At 41.8% G+C, this 17418-nt stretch overlaps 1 non-coding gene across 1 annotated transcript; it reads right to left on the reverse strand.

Annotated features, from left to right (window-relative positions):
* Window positions 1-682: 682 nt before the first annotated feature.
* On the reverse strand, window positions 683-789 carry LOC130741560 (small nucleolar RNA R71). Its single transcript, XR_009020452.1, has one exon. It is a non-coding gene; the product is annotated as a small nucleolar RNA R71 (small nucleolar RNA).
* Window positions 790-17418: the final 16629 nt, after the last annotated feature.

Genomic DNA, 17418 nt, shown 5'->3' on the forward strand with positions numbered 1-17418 from the left:
GCCGTTGCCGGGGATTGTTTGTGGTTTTCGGTTTAAGTTAAAGAGTTTGTTTGTTTGTTTTACTAGGCATTGCATTGAATAGGTGTTACTAACATTTTCTCTGTTTTTGTGATTTCAGTTTATGCACAGTAGGCTTGGCACAGATCCATTGCTGTTTGATCCGGAGCCTGAACGAACTCTTCGCCGTCGTCGAGCCCAACAAAGGCTTGAAGCCATGGCTGCTCAAATGACGGAAGAGGAGATGCAAGCCCACATTGAAGAAAGAGTGAATGAGGCTCTTGCTCAAAGACTTCAAGAGCGAGAATTGGAGAATGCCAATCGTTCTCTCAGAGACCTCACCTCGGCTGCCATGAGCTACGATTATCCGGGCAGCATAGTTTCCCCCGATGGCACGGGAAACTTTGAGCTGAGGCCGGCATTCATCAACTTGGTGAGCCAAAATCAGTATGGTGGAGGTGCTCTCGAAGATCCTCATGCACACATGGAGCGGTTTATCCGCAATTGCAACACCTATAGAGTTCAGAATGTTTCAGCGGACACCATCCGCTTGAGTTTATTCCCTTTTTCATTGAGGGATACTGCTGAAGAGTGGTTGAATTCACAGCCCCAAGGTAGCATTACATCTTGGGAAGACTTGGCTGAGAAGTTCACCACAAGGTTTGTTCCAAGAGCCCTCTTGAGGAAGCTCAAGAATGACATCATGACGTTTACTCAATCTACCGATGAGAATCTCTATGAAGCTTGGGAGAGGTTCAAGAAGCTCTTGAGGAGGTGTCCTCAACATAACCTTACTCAAGCTGAGCAAGTAGCAAAGTTCTATGATGTTCTCCAATATTCTTCGAGGTTTGGTTTGGATGCGGCTTCAAGTGGAGAGTTCGATGCCTTACTTCCACAAGTGGGGTATGAGTTGATTGAAAAGATGGCTATAAGAGCCATGAACTCTAGTAATGATCGCCAAGCCCGAAGAGGAGTCCTTGAGGTTGAAGCTTATGATCAACTTATGGCCTCCAACAAGCAACTCTCCAAGCAAATGAATGAAATTCAAAATCAAATGAAGACTACCAAGATTGGTGGTCGAGTTGCCAAGGTGTAGTGTGTGACTTGTGGAGGGCCACATGACAGCGAAGAATGCACAGAGACTAGACCGGAGGAGGAAGTGAAGGTTATGGGTCAAGCTCGGAATGACCCATTTTCAAATACTTAGAATCCAGGATGGAGGAATCACCCTAATTTCTCATGGAGGCAAGGTAATAATGGGCAAGGAAATGGCTTTCAAAGACAATTTCCTAGCCAAGGATTCCAAGGCCAAAGCTCAAGACAACCTCAAGAGCGAGGAGAAGGTGAAAGTAGTGGTTCCAAGAAGAGCTTAGAAGAGTTGGTGGAAACTTTCATCAACCGGACGGAGAATAATTACAAGAATCAAGAGGCGGCTATCAAGAATCTCGAGAATCAGTTTGGCCAGCTGGCCAAGCAAATAGCCGAGAGACCTCAAGGTAAATTTCCTTCCGACACTATCCCCAATCCTAAGCAAGAAAATGCCTCTGTTGTAACCACTAGAAGTGGGAGAGTGATAAGTGAATTGAAGAAGAAAACAGAGGGAGAAAAGAGAGAGGAGATAGTGGGAGGAGAAGTAGTAGTGCCTATTAAGGTGAGAGAGGAAGTTGATCTTACTCCTGAAACTAGCAAGGTTCCGTTTCCTAAAGCATTGGCTAAGAAGAGCTTAGATAAAAAGTTTTCAAAATTTGTTGATGTTTTCAAAAAGCTCCACATTAGTATTCCTTTTGCCGATGCTTTGGAACAAATGCCTATATATGCTAAGTTTATGAAGGATATTTTGCATAAGAGAAGAAGATTGAAGGGAGTAGATGAGACAGTGTTGATGACGGAAGAATGTAGTGCCATTTTGCAGCGGAAGATGCCTAAGAAAAGAAGGGACCCCGGAAGTTTCACTATTCTGGTAGAAATTGAAGGCATGGCGGATGTGGAAGCCTTGTGTGACCTTGGAGCGAGCATCAATTTGATGCCACTCACCATGTTTGAGAGGCTTAACCTAGGAGAGGTTACTCCAACCATGCTCTCCTTGCAAATGGCGGATCGATCCCTCAAGACTCCATATGGGATTGTGGAGGATGTAATGGTGCGGGTGGACAAGTATGTGTTCCCCGTGGATTTTGTTGTGCTTGATATGGAGGAGGATGAGAAGATTCCTCTCATTCTTGGTCGACCTTTCTTAGCTACTGGTAGAGCTAAGATTGATGTTGACAAGGGTCACCTCATTCTCCGTGTTGGTAAGGAAAAGGTACGGTTTTCTGTTTTTAATCCTATGATTGAGACTAACCAAGACAAAGACTTTGTCTGTGATGTGATTAGAAGCAGGTCGAAGGTTTCGGAAGAGATCCCCAAAGTTAATGCCCAAATTGATGAGTTCCATCCGGCTCTCATCAAGCTTGTTAATGGTAACAAGTATGGGGGGTCCAAGTACGAGAACTTACATGCTCATATGGTGAAGTTTACCCAAGCTAGCACCCTTGCTAAGATTGAGGGTGTTTCAAGTGATGAAGTGAAGATTAAACTCTTCCCTCATTCTTTGACAAGGGAGGCTAGAGCTTGGTTTGATGAGCAAGAGGACATAGCCTCATGGGAAGATTTACTCCAGAGGTTTTGTGCAAGGTTTCTTCCTTGCACTTGTGGTAAGTTAATCAATGGAAAGGAATTTCCTTCCTAACACCATCGGAAGGAGAGTCTACCTAGGACTATAACCTAGGGCTAAATGGGAGACAACCCATTCTTTTCATTTTATTATTTCCTATCTTTTAATTTTGTAGTATTTTAGGTGTTTTGTTTCAAAAAAAAAAGGAAAAAAAAATGAAATTTTTGTGAAAAATTGGGTTGAGCGCCTAGGCGCCAATTAGTGGCAGAGGCACTGCCTCTGGAACTGGGTTGAGCGCCTGAGCGTTCCCCTCGAGCGCTCGAGCGCCCCTGTTCGTGTTTTAGCCCACATTTTGGGTTTTAAAACCCCAACCTTTCATTTTCCCACTCTTAACTCCCATTCTCCCATAAAAATACGCATCCCACTCTCTCCATACCCCATTTCCAATTCTCATTTCTCACTTGCACACACATTGGTTCTTCCTTTTACTTCAAAGTTCTGCATTGCATCAAGTCCATTCCACTTGCACCCACTCACTCTCAAGTCAAGGTAAGTTCCATTTTCCACTTTCCTTCATCATAGTTCATGAGTTTTGCAATGCATGCTTCTTTTGGGTAAGGGTGAGTGAATTTGTGTTAGTGCAAGTTGGGTTTGGGTTGTATTTGTTCATTATGGGTTGATTTTGTGCTTAATTAGAAAGGGGTTGTGAGTTTGTGAGGAATGGGTAGTTAGGATTTTGTGGATTAGTTTAGTTTAGCTTTTGCTTATAAGGTGTTTGATAGAATGCCTCAATGGGTTCTCTTAGTCGATTTTTGGCAAGTGCTTGTGGTAGTCTTTCTTTCTTTGCCAAAATCACTAAGAAACTTGTTGGGTGCTCTTAGGTTGTTCTTTTTTTTGTTTTTGTACAAAGTTTCTTCTTTCTTTTCTTTTTATTTTTTAACTAACATTTCTAACATTTGTGGCTTGTGTATGGGCTAACAACTTTGCAGATGCCTGTGAAAAGAGCAAGAACCAACACAAGAGCTGCAGCTTCTTCCTCCACCTCCCGGAGTTTTGATCGCTCCCGCTTCCTATCAGCGATTAAGGAGGAGTTCTACCGAGCTCACCTAGCACACAAGGAGTGTGTGAAGGAGCGGGGAGTTTTGTATCGGGAGGGAAGGAGAGACCTATTGGGCATGCAAGAAGCCATGGAGATTAGGAGGTGGAAGAATTGGGTCAACCCCATTCCGTTTGCTTGTGAAGTAATGGTTAGGGAGTTCTACGCGAACACCTACTGTGACAATCAAGAGGACAGGTCCAGGCCACCGGTGAATTCATCTTGGTTTAGGGGAGATGTGATTGACTACAATCCAGCAGTCATTCGCAGGCATCTTGGTCTCCTCACGTAGGACCAAGAGAAGGAGCTTTTCCCCGAGAAGGCCACTTATCATGAGATCTTAGAGGAGAAGTCACCGGAGATCTTGGAAGACATGAAGGCAGTGATTGTTAGGCCTGGGCGGGACTGGGAAGCAGTTGAAGATGAGATCATTTTTGTGAGAAGGAAGGATATGACACCGCTGGCTAGAGTTTGGGCTGAATTTTTGCAGGATTCCCTCATTCCTAGCTCTAACAAATCTGAAGTTAGAGAGGTTACATTGGTTGCTATCTATTGCATCGTGAGAGGTCATCCTATGGACGTGGCCACCATCATTGCTGGTCGGATTTATTCCCTCTACAACAGGAGTAAAGACAAGCATCGACCCATCTTTCCTCACTTGATTTGCTCTTTGATTCATGCGGTGAGGGACAGAGCTAGGAGGCCAGTCCATGTTATTGAGAAGAGGTTTCCTGTGGCACCTCTGCTCAGTAAGGAGAGAATCGCTCAACTTTATAAGGAATGGACAGCAAGGATGCCCCAAGAAGAGGAAGAGGAAGAAGAAGAGGAGGAAGAAGAAAATGTTGAGGTGGTGAATGAGGTGGTTACTCCACCACGTGCTGACCTTTCTCCTGCTTGGATGGTGGCCGCTTTCGGGCGGATGTTTTTGAGGCAGGATCGCCTACACAGGGATCTTGACCTCCATTGGAGGGGAGGTAGCACATCAGACCCCAGGTACAATGGGCCCTTGGATTTTAATACCTTGGAGCAGGGGATGATAGACTTGAGCTTGATGCATGATGCCGGTGTTCATCCGGATTATGGCGATGGAAGGGGTTACCATGACCCCATGGAGTGACTATGTTGAGGTATCTCTACTCTTAGTTTAGGTTATGCATCTTTGGCATATTTTTGAATTTGTAGTTTTTCTTTTTCTTTTTGTCATGCATTGTTAACTAGCTTTTTGTTTTTGGGTCTTTTACTTCCCTATACTCACATGCTTTTAGCTATAGTTTTGCTTCCCTACTAGTGCTGTTTTTGAAAATGCTTTTGTGAATACTTGTTGTTGTTTTTGGGGATAAGTGATTGCATGTTGGGGAAGAGAGGAGGAGACTTCGGTGTTCCGAGTGTGTCTTGAGAAGAGAGTCGAGGTGAGTCCATTAAGGGTCTATCTTTGACCCTTCACCATAAAAATTCCCTGGAGGATCCTGACTCACTTGCAATTCTTGGTTCTGCGTTAATTTCGCTCATAGCATGCTTAGTGATTTCTGTTTTGTTCTTGAGACTTATAGGATTTCTTGAGATTCTGAGTTTGAGGTTAAACATTGCCCTTAGTTGTCCCATTTGAGCTTAATTGGAGAATCTTTTTTGTAGCCAAAAGTTTGGGATGGATGTTTTGGTTGGAATATTGGGAAGTGTTGGTCCTTGTTTCAATTGAGTGGAGCTGAAAATTGAGAAATAGTCTCTTGCCCCAAAAAGAAAAAATCAGTAAAAGAAAGAAAAAGAGCTCCTAACCAAAAGTTGGAGTTGGAAAAAAAGAAAAAAAGAAGGTTCGAAAAGGTGGGTGCAAGAGACTTGTAAAAAGAAAGTGTGTTGTAAGCTCCGGGGTTATTAGAAGAGGACCACACTCAATGTGCTTGAAAGCCTAGTTTTCCCTTAGGGACCAACCACCATCATGCTTTACCTAGCCAATGTTTCAGCCCTTATGGAAGTCTCTTTGAATATTTGCATGTTTGATCTTTGTTGCTATTGAGTGAGTGACATTCAGGACCTATGAACTTGCTTGTGTACTCAGTGCACTAAATAAACATCTCATCCTAGGATTTTTAGATCTATATGTTTCTCATGAATGGACTCTACACTCTTCTCTTTTCAAAAGATGCATGAAGTAGGTTGTTGGGTCTTTCTCTTGGAACTAGCTGTGATTACTTTGTCCCCCTATTTTCCTTGTAGTATTCCTTGTTGAGAGCACTTGTGTGGGAGCATTTCTTGCGCTTGAGGGCAAGCGAGTGTTATTTACGCTCGAGGACGAGCTGCCGTTGAGTATAGTGGTGTGATGACCCTATTTTAGTAGTGTTTTTAGGGTCATTTCCTTGTTTGTTATGAGTCTTTTTGTTGAGTCTCATGTAGTGTTTCATGCATTCTCATGCATTTTTATTCTTTTCTTTAGTCTTTATTTCGTTTTGGTAATTTAGTAGTTTTATAGGTAGTTTTCTTGCATTTTAAGTAAAGTTTAGGACTTGCATGGTTTTGTTGTGTTTTATGAAGGACTTCTTGTGCTAATGAGCTCTTGGAGCTTCTAGAATCTTCCTTGACTTGTTGGTTAGGTTTGGAGAGCAGAAACTGAAGGAGAAAGAAGGCCAAGAAGCATGGAATTGATGAAGAACTTAAAGAGAATTGAAAAGAGAAGTTTCAGAAGCCAAAAAGTCTTTTTCAGGCGAGCTTAAGCGCCTAGGCGCCAATTGGGTCCAGAAGCATGTTTTTCAACATGCAATTGGCGCTCAGGCACTCTGAATTGGCGCCTGAGCGCCCAGTTTCGTTCATTTTGCCTATAAATAAGGCTTAGGCCAATTTCTTTGATACATTTGGACATTTTACTCATTTTTGATCAAGTTTGAAAGCTGAGGAGAACTCTGGGGCAAGGGAGGCTTCCAACTTGTATTCCTCCTCAGGTTTTCTTTACATTTCCTTTATGAATTCACTAGCCATGAGTGGCTAGTTTACTTTTTGCTTTGGGTTAAGAGATTCTATGAAGTTTTAGTTTGTTAATTCCTATCTCTATGCATGAGTCTTGATTTAATCTTGTATTTCAATTCCTTATTTCATGCTTAGCTTTGGTGCACCTTTTCTATAGGCTAGATTATAATTAAATGGAAATTTGTTATGATTTAGGGACATGAATTGGAATAGATCCTTCTATACTTGCTTCTAGGAATAGAGTGAGGGTAGGGTTTTGTTGGCCTGAACATACATGCTTATTTACCTCTTATGAATGTTTAAGTACACAAGGAATTGGGCTTATCTTTCAGTTTGAGAGAATTACTTTTGTGAGGAATCAACTAGTAAGTACATAGGCTATAACAACAAGGGATAAATCAAGATATCACATGCATAGGATAGGTGGACTAAAATGGATTAGATGATCAAAAACCCAAGGCAATTTACCATCATTTGTTTTTCACAACTTATTCATCATTGCTCTTTTGCAAAACTTTTGTCGCAATCAACCAAAACCAATTTCTGAATTTTACTGCTTTAAGAACTTGCAAACTTTAGACTTAAATCAGCAATTCTCACTCACAATCCCTGTGGTTCGATATTTTAAAACCCGGAGGTATTTGTACACTTGCGAATTGACCAACATAGAGCTTCTGACATACTTTTCCACTGACATCTTCTTTCTCCAGAATGCATGTAGGATGCATAGGAGTCTTAGCAATTGTTGATTCTGTCATATTGAACTTCTTCAGAAGTTCCTTTGTGTACTTGCTCTGATGGATGTAGGTAGCTTCTGGTTTTTGATCAACTTGTATTCCTAGAAAATACTTGAGTTCTCCCATCATACTCATTTCAAATTTAGTCTGCATCATCTCAGAAAATTCCTTGCATAGAGATGGATTAGCAGATCCAAATATAATATCATCAACATAAATTTGCACAATTAAGATATCATCTTTGTAAGTTTTGCAAAAGAGAGTTGTATCTACTTTACCCCTTACAAACTCATTTTCCAGAAGGAATGAGGTACCTCATACCATGCTCTAGGAGCTTGCTTCAGACCATAGAGAGATTTCTTCAATTTGAAAACATGGTCAGGGTTCTTCTCATCTTCAAAACCAGGAGGTTGGTGCACATACACTTCCTCTGAGATGTATCCATTCAGGAAGGCATTCTTAGCATCCATCTGATGAAGAATTATGTTGTGATTCACTGAGAATGAGATCAGCAGTCTGATAGCTTCCAATCTTGCTACTGGAGCATATGTTTCAGTATAATCTATTCCTTCTTGCTGACTGTAGCCTTGAGCAACTAGCCTTGCTTTCTTTCTGACTACATCTCCTTTTTCATTCAGTTTGTTTCTGAAAACCCATTTGGTTCCAATGATGTGAGCGTCTTGAGGCTTCTTGACAAGGTTCCAAACATTATTCATGGAGAATTGATTCAATTCTTCTTCCATTGCCAGAATCCAGTCTTTGTCTTGAAGAGCTTCATCAATTGATTTTGGTTCAATTAGGGATACCAATCTCTTCAGACTAAGTAGAGTCTTTCTAGAGGGTCTGAATGTTGATCTGGTTCTGACTGGTTCATCTTTGTTTCCCAGAATCAACTCCTTAGAGTGAGAGGCAACAATTCTGCTCTTCCTCTGAGGCTGTGAATCAGAGGGACCAACTTCCTCTGGAGACTCTTCCTCTGGCTCAGCTTCCTCTAGAGCTTTGCCTTTATCAGGAACATTTATACTCATATCTGCAAACTTTTCAACTAGCTTTGACTGATCAGAGTCAAGCTTATCATCAAATCTAACATGAATAGATTCTTCAATAGTTTTAGCATCAGTATTATAAATTCTAAAGCCTTTAGAACGTTCAGAGTAACCAAGTAATATACACTTAGAAGATTTAGAATCAAACTTATGCAATCTATCCTTAGTATTCAGAGCATAGCAAACACAACCAAAAGGATGAAAGTAAGAAATGTTGGGTCTGAATGTAACATGTTGTGTTTACTGCCTCAGCCCAGAAGGGCTTTGCCATGTCAGTTTCTTGAAGCATGGTTCTAGCCATCTCTTGAAGAGTTCTATTCTTCCTCTCAACAACCCCATTCTGTTGAGGAGTTCTAGGACAAGAGAAATCATGTGCAATTCCATAGGAATCAAACAGACTCTCAAAACTTGTCATTCTCAAACTCTCCACCATGATCACTTCTGACACGCATAATCCTGCAAGCCTTCTCGTTTTGCACTTGGGAAATAAAGGAAGAGAACACAAAATGAGACTCATCCTTGCGTGATAGAAATTTTACCCATGTCCAGCAGCATAGTCATCAACAATGACCATCCCATATCTTTTGCCACCTATAGACTCAGTTTTCCCTGGTCCAAAAAGGTCGATATGCAGAAGTTCCAACGGCCTTGAGGTGGAAACAACATTCTTTTCCTTGAAAGGGACTTTTGTAAATTTTCCTTTCTGACATGCTTCACCAAGAGAATCTGAAAAGAACTTCAGAGTGGGTAACCCCTGACAAGGTCAAGCTTACTCAACTGAGAAATCTTTCTCATACTGGCATGCCCTAACCGTCTATGCCATACCCATTGCACCTCATTAACAGAAAGAATGCACTTTACTTTCTGAGTTTCCAACTCAGATAATCTGATCTTATAAGTGTTGTTCCTCCTCTTGCTGTTAAATGTAACGCCCCGATTTCTCGGGTGTCACACAGTAACTAGTTAACCAATTTTCGTAAAGAGTTTTCGTCGATTCACTTATTAATCTCGAATTAATGATAAAAGTTCAATTTTACAAAATTCTCGAAACTTAACCATTTCAAACTTGCGGAAATAATCATCAACGTAAACCTCAAACTTTATTAATCATAGAAAAGACTATGAAATAAATATCCGGAAGAAAACTTCAAAGTAAATTACATCAAGTTAAACTATCTCAACTAAAATAAAGTAATGGTCCAATACTTCCAAAACTCGATACTCTCAACCCAAAGGAAAAATGGATGTCTCACAACCCAACCATATCCTTGGCCCCTTCCTCTTTATCTTCTTCCTCTTCATCAGAAGTGTAGTCGTCATCCGGTAGTGGCTCGTCACGTAGCATCAACTCCCAAGAATGAGTCGTCGCCATTATCTTCACGACCATCTACCCCCCCCCAAATAAACACATAGCAAACAAGCAGGGTCAGGTCCAACAAAAGAAATGATAATGAAAAAATCAACAACAACATATATAATATAAGTACATTATATGTCTTTTATGGGAAAGAGTCAGTTACTAACGGAATCTCACTTCACACAACCACCTCAACACCAATGGCCATAATCACGATCATCCGCAGATGAACAAATCTCGGAGGGGACTCACCGTACAACCCTCAATCATGTGGGGGAACTCACTGTCCGCCAGACTCACCGTCCGTCCACAGAATCACAAGGCGACCGCAGTCAGCCAATCACGTGGGGACTCACCGTACAACCCACAAAACACCCTCGCGTGCAAGGTACCATCGTTCTCATGGTCCATAGTCCTCACCAGACCTATGTCCAATTATTCACATTTACTTGCAAGCGAGTTTATTACACTTTTCTCTTTGTTAAGTCTCTAAAATCAATCCTAGAGTCTTATCATACTCTTTATACAAACCTTCACAACACAACATTCACGGGTTACAAGGGAATTACGGCTAGGTGAGCGACCGTTGAACCATTAACTCAGAAAATAAATATAATCCACGTAAAGGAACGCAAGAACATTCACTCATGCATAATATATCATCGCAACTTCAACATATTGACAGCAGAAACAACTTTCACAAAAATAGAGCCACAGAATGCATCTTTCAACCAAAAATCACGTATGATACCTTTCTAGAAAGCTATTTTAAATATCTACAACTCTCTAGTTACACATTTGTTCATTTGAGTCCCAGAATTAGGTGATATTAGGCCTTAAAGCTAACTGTCCGGAACAGGAAGACAGCAGGTGTGACAGTTACTAAACACGACCCCCAGATCACATTACTAAACCAAAAATTATGATTTTTATATGTCTGGAAAGATATTTCGAAAATCTACAACTTTCATTTTAATCACTTTTTCATTCGATGACCATAAACAGGTAAAAAGGGGCTCTGAAGTCCGCTGTCCAGTACAGGAAACTGGCAGCGAAACTCCCATGGCTCTATGGTTTTCAAAAATAATTTTCCTTCCTTCCCCTTTGATCATGGAAATCTTGGTACAGCCCCAACAACCCAAATATCTACTCAAAATTTCAGAACCAAACATTTAGCAAGGATCATGTTATAACAAGTGTAAAATAGCACAAAACTTAACAAATACCATGGCAACTCGCATAAAATCATAGATTCAGATCATAAACAACGTTTGAGGATCATATTCATGGCTTTTCAAGAGAAAAATTCCAGCAAGCAAGCATGTACAGGAAATCATGCAAAAACAGTCCAAAACTCAAGTTGTTTCTCATGGCAATTCATGGCATATTCCCTAAAGAACCTACCCATTCCTAGAACCAGCCCTTACCTTGTTTGGTGATGGAAAAACAGAAGTTTGGAGATGGAAAGAAGGTTCAAAAGCTGCTGTCCTCGTTCTCTATTTCCTCTCCCTCGCGAATCCTTCTCTACTCGCGCTCTCTCCCTTGCTCGCGTGCGTGACAGGCGACAATGGTGGTGGCTTGGGCGGCGGCTCCCTTCTCTTCTCTCACACGTTCTCTCTTTTCTCTCTTCTGCTCTCTCTTTGTTTTTCACGTGAAGGTGCTGTAGTGTATCTCTGTTTTCTGATTGTGGAAGAATAGGGTTTCCCCCCTTGGCTAAAATCCCATGCAACCCACAAGTGGGCTAGGGTTTTGTTTTTCCACAAGCCCGACCCAAGTTCAACCTTAACCCACCAATTTAATTACCTAATCAGACCTGAAACTTACTAAAACCTAAGCCCTCAAAGGTAAATTCATAATTAAATTCGGACTTAGAAGAAAAACAATGTAATAATCCCGCTGGCACTGTACAGCCGGAACTACGTTCACTAAAACGGGGATATCTGGAGCTACAGATATCGGATCGACACGAAACCACTTGGAGAATTTTCTAGACTTGAGGGGCTACAACTCTCATGAAGGAAGGTTTCCCAAATGAAGTCGTTAAGACCCTCTAACAATTCACACAAGTTGACAGTTCTAATCTGTCAGTTATCAAACATAGCCAAAAACTTCAATTTTATTCAAACTTCCATAAAATTGTTCCAAATTGAACTTAGGGCCTTACATTAAACAGAACAGAGCCATCGATCTGACTTACAGCCCTGCAGGACTTTTGATTGAAAATAATATCATAACCCTTGTCAGCTAATTGACTTATAGACAATAAGTTATGATTTAAGCCATCTACCAACAGAACATTATCAATGCATGGACTATTATCAACACCAATAGTACCAGAACCAACAATTTTACCCTTCTCATTGCCACTAAAGCCAACTTCGCCTCCAGGCTTATGTTTTAGCTCTTGGAATGTAACACCCCGATTTCTCGAGTGTTACACAGTAACTAATTAACCAATTTTCGTAAAGAGTTTTCATAGATTCACTTATTAATCTTGAATTAATGATAAAAGTTCAATTTTAAAAAATTCTCGAATCTTAACCATTTCAAACTTGCGGAAATAATCATCAACATAAACCTCAAACTTTATTAATCATTGAAAAGAGTATGAAATAAATATCCGGAAGAAAACTTCAAAGTAAATTACATCAAGTTAAACTATCCCAACTAAAATAAAGTAATGGTTCAATACTTCCAAAACTCGGTACTCTCAACCCAAAAGAAAAATGGATGTCTCACAACCCAACCATATCCTTGGCCCCTTCCTCTTTATCTTCTTCCTCTTCATCAGAAGTGTAGTCATCATCCGGTAGTGGCTCGTCACGTAGCATCAACTCCCAAGAATGAGTTGTCGCCATTATCTTCACGACCATCTACCCCCCCCCCCAAATAAACACATAGCAAACAAGCAGGGTCAGGTCCAACAAAAAGAATGATAATGACAAAATCAACAACAACATAATATAAGTACATTATATGTCTTTTATGGGAAAGAGTCAGTTACTAACGGAATCTCACATCACACAACCCACCAATCCTGCCTTGGCCAATCACTTACATCCGCAGATGTACAATCACGTGAAGCTGCAATACTTCACAAAAATCTCATGGTGACCGCAGTCAACCAAACACGTGGAGCCGCAATGATCCACAAAATCTCTAGGCGACCGCAGTCAACCTTTTCACGTGGAGACCAACAGTCAATCCACAATTCTCCCTCGCGTGCAAACCCATCGTTCTCATGGACTATAGTCTACACTAGACCTATGCCCATATTATTCACATTTACTTGCAAGCGAGTTAATTACGCGTTTCTCTTTGTTTAAGTCTATAAAGTCAACCTAGACTCTTACATCAACATCGCATAAATATAACAATTAAATGATCACAGACACATCGGGAATTACAGCTAGATGAGCGACCCTTTGAACAATTTCCAATAATATCACAATTCACATAAGGCATAGCATAAACTTACACTTACGCATGGCACATCATGGCATAAATTATCAAATAAGGTAACATAAGGCTTATGCATGGAAAACAACACATTTTCGCAACTTAGCTTTTTGGACAGCAGAAACAACGTTCATTGAAACTGGTCTACAGAATGCGTCCTCCAACAAAAAAACATGTATAATATCTTTCTGGAAAGATATTTTAAAGATCTACAACTCTCTAGTTAAAATCATTTTCATTTGAGCCCCAGAATTAGGTGATGTTACTCCTTAAAGTTTCTGTCCGACACAGGGAAAAACAGCAGGTATGACAGTTACCCAAAACGACCTACAACACACAATACTAGACCAAAATTTATGATCTTTATATGTCTGGAAAGCTCTTTCGAAGACCTACAATTTGTATGTTAATCATTTCTTTATTTGGCGACCAGAAACAAGTGAAAATAGGACCTGAAGTTTACTGTCAAGCACAGAAATCTGACAGAGAATGCATTTGCCATCAATTTCGTTTTAGCCACTCTATTCTAAGGGTTCTAAGTCATCTACCAGCATCAAATATAGTAACATGTTCACAGTGTAACCCAATATCACATGGAAAAAGTCCAGCACACATTGCATATCCAAAACCTCAAGCACATCAATCAAGTTCATACATAAAATCATGTCAAAGCATGGCAAGAATCATAATTTTTCCAAGAAAACTCATGATATAACCCCTATTCTACCCAAAAGATCCTAAGACCAGCCCTTACCTTGGGTTCTTGGTCTGAAAAGAGAAAGATGTAGGTTCAGAACTCAGTTGCTTGCTGTCCACGTCCCTCTTCTCCTCCTCCACGCGAATCCTCTCCCTCTCGCAAGGCTCTCTCACTCGCGCGGCGTCACGGGTGGCGGTTGTGGTTTGGTCGGCGGCGGCTAAGGGTGCAAGGGGTGGTTCTCTCACTCTTTTATCTTCTGTTTTCTTTACGTAAGGAGTGCAAGGGTTTCTGTGTCAGAACTGAATGGAAAAGAAATTTTCCCCCCCTTCAAAACCCTAATACAACCGCGGGCTCCCCCTCATCATGGGCTTGGGTTTCTTTTCTTTTCTCTTGAGCCCGCTCCAAGTCAAACCCTTGACCCAATAACTTAAGCACTTAATCAGACCTGAATCTAATTAAAAACTTAAGCCCTCTTAAGTAATTTCATAATCCAATTCGGAATTAGAAGAAAACAAACTAATTAACTCGCTGGTACTGTACAGCATTAACGACAGTCACTACAACGCGAATATCTTAAGCTACAGAGGTCGGATTGACGCGAAATAACTTGGAGAATTTTCTAGGCTTAAAGGGCTACAACTCTCATGAAGTAAGGTTTCCCAAATGAAGTCGTTATGACCCTCTAAAAATTCGCACAAGTTGACAGTTCTAATCTGCCAGTTATCAAACATTAGCTAAAACTCCAATTTTATTCAAACTTTCAAAAAAATTGTTCCAAATTGAACTTAGGGCCTTACAATACCACCCCCCTTAAAATAGTTTCGCCCTCGAAACTTAAGGGTTTACAAATAAATCGGGATGTGACTCCCGCATCTTATCCTCTAACTCCCAGGTCGCATCACCGGTTTCTTGTTTCCACATGACCTTCACTAAAGGTACCCCCTTGTTTCTTAAGTGCTTTATGCTTCGGTCGACGATCTTGATGGGTGGCACCTCCATTGTCAGATCATCTCTCAGCTGTAAATCGTCTGGCGTAATCACATGCGAATCATCTGCCATGTACTTCCGCAACTGCGACACATGAAGAACGCCATGGATGTTGGATAGAAACGGTGGTAGGGCGATCCTGTACGCCACCGGTCCAACTCGCTCCATGATCTGGTACGGCCCAATAAACTTCGGAGTAAGCTTCTTGGACTTGATTGCCCTTCCGACACCTGTCATCGGGGTAACCCGCAAGAAGACATGGTCTCCGGCCTGAAATTCCAACTCCCTTCGTCGGTTGTCGGCGTAACTCTTTTGGCGACTCTGCGCGGTTCTCATCTTTTCCTGAATTCTCCTGACTTCCTCGGTGGTCTGTTGCACCAATTCCGGGCCAATCACCAAATTTTCTCCATCTTGATGCCAGCATAAGGGCGTACGACACCTCCGACCGTACAAAGCTTCGTAAGGTGCCATGTCGATGCTCGCATGGAAACTATTGTTGTAAGTGAATTCGATCAATGGCAGCATCTCATCCCAACTGCCCTTGTGATCCAACACACAGGCCCGTAGCAAATCTTCCAGCGACTGGATTGTCCTTTCTGTCTGCCCATCGGTTTGCGGATGATAGGCAGAGCTCAATCTCAACTTAGTTCCGAGGGCCTGCTGCAAGGCTCCCCAAAAGTGAGAGGTAAACCTCAGATCTCTGTCTGACACGATGCTGGTCGGCATACCATGCAGACGCACAACCTCAGCCACATAAATCTCCGCCAATTTCTCCACCTTATACTTCAGGTTGATCGGGATAAAATGAGCGGTCTTTGTCAAATGATCAACAAAAACCCAAATTGCATCGAATTTCCTCCGAGTTAAAGGTAAAGCCGTCACGAAGTCCATAGAAATACTGTCTCACTTTCACTCTGGGACATCTAGTGGTTGCAGCTTCCCTGCGGGCTTCTGATGCTCTACCTTCGCTTTCTGACATGTCAAGCAAGTAGAAGCATACTCAGCAACCTGCTTCTTCATCCCAGGCCACCAGAAGTGAAGTTTCAAGTCCTGATACATCTTGTTCATTCCGGGATGGATACTCAACCTACTCTTGTGCCCTTCATCCAGGATCAATCTTCTCATTTCTGCATCGTTAGGCACACATATCCGTCCCTTGCATCGCAAAATATTGTCATTTCCAATAGAGAACTCTGGTGCCTTTCCCTGAGTCACACGGTTTCGCTACTCAGCTATCCCTTCATCAGTCCCTTGTCTAGACTTGATCTCTTCCAAGAGTCCACTTGACACCGTCACCATTCCGAAACTCAGTTTTCCTGGTGCGAGCTTAACGTCCAAGCTCAGATCTCGGAAAGACTCCAACAGTTCTAACTCCTTGACCATCATTGAGGACACATGTATAGCCTTCCGGCTGAGAGCGTCGGCTACGACATTGCTTTTCCCCGGATGGTACTGTAGAGTGAACTCATAGTCCTGCAGGAATTCCATCCACCTCCGCTGCCTCATGTTCAGATCCTTCTGATCAAATAAGTACTTTAAGCTCTTATGATCACTGTAGATCGTGAACGTACTGCCATAGAGGTAGTGTCTCCAAATCTTGAGAGCATAAACTATGGCAGCCAACTCCAAGTCATGTGTGGGGTAATTCTTCTCATGAGTCTTCAACTGCCTTGAAGCATAGGCAATTGCTTTCTTATCTTGCATCATTACACACACCAAACCATTGTGTGACGCATGACAATACACGTCATACGGTTCTCCTTCCTTAGGTAAAGCTAGTATGGGTGCGGTGGTCAGTCGCTTCTTCAACTCCTGGAAACTAGCCTCACACTTCTCCGTCCATGCAAACGGTTGATTCCTCTTTGTCAACTGGGTCAACGGCGAAGTCAACTTTGCGTAATCTTTGACGAATCGTCTATAGTAGCCAGCAAGCCCAACAAAACTTCTGATGTCGCTTGCCATCTTAGGTTGTTCCCATGACATGATCGATTGAATCTTGCTAGGGTCAACAGCCACAACTTGACTTGATATGACGTGACCAAGGAACTTCACTTCTTCCATCCAGAATTCGCACTTCGAGCCATTAGCATATAGCTCCTTCTCCCGCAATACTCTCAGCACTTGGCGCAAATGCTCTTCGTGTTCTTCTTTACTCTTCGAGTAAATCAGAATATCGTCAATGAACACCACCACGAACTTGTCCAGAAATGGTCTGAATACCTTGTTCATGTAGTCCATAAACACTGCGGGTGCATTGGTAACTCCAAACGGCATCACAAGGTACTCATAATGCCCATATCGAGTTCTGAATGCGGTCTTCTGAATATCGGCCTCCTTAACTCGGATCTGGTGATATCCTGACTTCAGATCTATCTTCGAGAAAACAACAGCACCCCGAAGTTGATCCATTAAATCATCTATCCGAGGCATCGGA

This window comes from Lotus japonicus, chromosome 2 (assembly GCF_012489685.1).
Source record: "Lotus japonicus ecotype B-129 chromosome 2, LjGifu_v1.2".
NCBI lineage: Eukaryota > Viridiplantae > Streptophyta > Magnoliopsida > Fabales > Fabaceae > Lotus > Lotus japonicus.